Genomic DNA, 3,126 nt, shown 5'->3' with positions numbered 1-3,126 from the left:
ACCTACACACACCCACATTGATGCCGTCACGTTGTGACCATTTATATATACCAGACTACCCTATATCTAGTAATCTCCCGACAATTCGCGAAGGTTCGAGAGAAGTCGCGTGACACTAGTCACGTGACCTCGCTGACGCAACAATACCCAAAAACACGAGTTCTTCTTCAGGATTAAAAAAAAAAAATCATAATCTGGGAGGGCCATCCATAGACTACTCTTTGTGTGAAAAATCCGAAACAAGAATTTCATAGATAGAAGCCTTGTAGGACCAAAACGAAAATAAATTACAGTTAAAAAATCCAGTAACTTTTAGAACATAGGCCTTTCTTATTCAGAGATGTAAAAAGTTAACGTGACTTGTATGACAGTCCATCCTGAGAACGTAGATACGATGATTTTGAAAACAAAAATGTTTGGAGTCAACTTTTTATTGAGTTCCAACAGAAGTATTCTCCAGAGTAACACTTGTACACAAAAAAAAAAACTAACTCTTTCAACTATTTTTAATTTATTATACTGTAGTAATTTGTATAACCTGTATGGGAGTAATGATAATCACGAGGTCAGTAATGTTTTGATAGCCGTTATCTTTTAGTTTTAAACATTACTTAAAGGTAGTTATTTTAAAATAATCAGTGCAAGTCCAAAATACCTGTTACCAAGGTCACCAAAGGCAGTTAAACGTAACATCATCTCTTCATTTTGTGTAAATCTATCATAAACCATCTTTAATGTTATGTATATCGTAAAAACTTTTTAAGTCAACGCCATGAAGTCTTTGCGTGTATTTTGTTGTCGTATGTGCTGTAAAAGTTATGTAATGGTTATTACCAGAAAGAAGAATATCTCTTATGAAGTTAGAGTTTATTCAACAGGGGAAAAAAAAACTTAAGAAATACAGATTTTACAAACATAAACGACGATAACACTAATTAATTTGTGCCTCTTCTTTCATGTCTTTCGAATTTTCACTTATTAAAACATGATTTTTGTCGTCATCCTTCAATGACAACTCTTCCCTACTTATTTTTAACCTGTAAGCACACCAGATGGAGCCTTTTTCTCACTACTCTTTCAAAAACATAAAGTTGCTTGCTAAAAAGACAGGATTTATTTATTCAAAAACTAGAAATATCACGGTTCTTTAATATCGGTATGTTATTGCAAAAAATAAAAACATTTACTTTCTCTGTAGTATTAGCACAGGAAATACACAATTTGTTCTCAGTAGTACTGGCAAAACGTTATATTTCCTCAGTAATATTAACAACAACAGAAATGATTTTTTTCAATAGTATTAATAAAGAACACTTTTTTTATCAATAGTATTAACAGAAAACAGTTTTATTTTATTAGTAGTATTAACAGAGAAAGTTCTATTTTATTAGTAGTATTAACAGAAAACAGTTTTATTTTATTTAGTAGTATTAACAAACATGTTTTATTTTATTAGTAGTATTAACAAACATGTTTTATTTTCTCATTATTATTAACAAAAAGACACAGTTTAATTTTCTCAGCAGTATTAACGAAAAAATTTGTTTTCTCACAATTATTAACACAGAGTTCTTACTCGGTAATGTTAGCATAGACAGTGGTGTTAATCCTGGGGGATTCATAGGTGTAACTGCACCTCAATATTTGCCTTGAAGGTGCAAAGACTGTTTTTGGCGCCTCCAATATTTCAATTATATATGCTCTAGGAATTTTTGGTTGGCAGTAGGCTTAAGCCTTTTTTTTTCCTAGGAATGCCCTACAGCTTTTCCCATCCTACATTAGGTTGACCGGTATTTGACGAAACAAATTTAGAGCAGAAAATCAGACCACTTTGGTGAAACCGTCATAATAAGTTATAAATGTTTATTATACCAATAAAATCTTTACAGATTGTACCGGGCAACAATAATACAAATTTCTCTGCTACGAGAAAAATTGAAACTGTTCCCGAGTAATTTCACGATGCTGATTCTAAAAATCATGTAGAAAATTACTGATCACCTCTAATTTTCTAGTTATGGAACTCGACTCGCAATCTGCGGGTCGCGAGTTCGAATCCCCGTCACACCGAACATGTCCGCCCTTTCAGCCGTGGAGGCGTTATAATGTGACGATCAATCCCATTATTCGTTGGTAAAAGAGTAGCCCAAGAGTTGGCGGTGGGTGGTGATGACTAGCTGCCTTCCCTCTAGTCTTATACTGCTAAATTAGGGACGGCTAGCGCAGATAGCCCTCGTGTAGCTTTGCGCAAAATTCAAAAACAAACAAACAAGCAATCATTGCAAATTTAATTTTAAAATGTTCAAAAACAATAAATAATAGCAATACCACTTTAGAAAAGCAATGAGTATAATAAGATTATATATTGAAAATACATTAAGGCTACGTTCAAAACTTTCACCATGGTATTATTTTTTGTTAAAAATATTTGCTTGTTGCGCTTTTTGTGTATGTTTTCAGTTTCACACTGTAAGTCTCAACAGTAATCTCCCGTCATCCCAGGATTTCATCCTCCTTGATATTGCTGTTCCATTATAGAAATATCTTGGTGGAAGCGCTCACCATGCACATCGCTCACTGCAACTAAATCATTTGGAAAGAAGTCTAAATGTGAGTGTAAGAAGTGCATCTTTAGTGACATCATAGACTCCATTTTCTTGTAGTTCTCGACCATATCATCACAGCATATGTTTCATCTCTGTGATTTCCTAAGAAATTTTTTACAACCAATTTGAATAATTTCCAGGCAGCAAGCTCTTTGTGATTGAGTACTGTTTCAAAATCGTCATCCATCAGCAATTCTCGAATCTGTGACTCATTAAAAATACCTCCTTTCATTTTTGATTCACTGATTTTTGGAAATTTGTCAGATAGATATCTGAAACCATTGTCATTTCTATTTATTCATTTTACAAAATTCTTCATGGGTCTCAGTTTAAAATTAAGTGGGAGCAGAAACACATTTTGAGGATTCACTAAATATTAATTCTCGATATTCTGTTTCCCTGGTATGTAATTCTCTCTCACTGGCCATTTTTTCTTTTGAAATGATTTTTATCATCTCGGCTGCCCCAGAGACACAAAAAACAACAATGTTTGGGATACCCACTCTGCAAGAGTGCAATA

The sequence above is a fragment of the Limulus polyphemus genome, unplaced genomic scaffold, assembly GCF_000517525.1.
Source record: "Limulus polyphemus unplaced genomic scaffold, Limulus_polyphemus-2.1.2 Scaffold922, whole genome shotgun sequence".
NCBI lineage: Eukaryota > Metazoa > Arthropoda > Merostomata > Xiphosura > Limulidae > Limulus > Limulus polyphemus.
Note: the sequence above shows the minus strand (reverse complement) of the source record.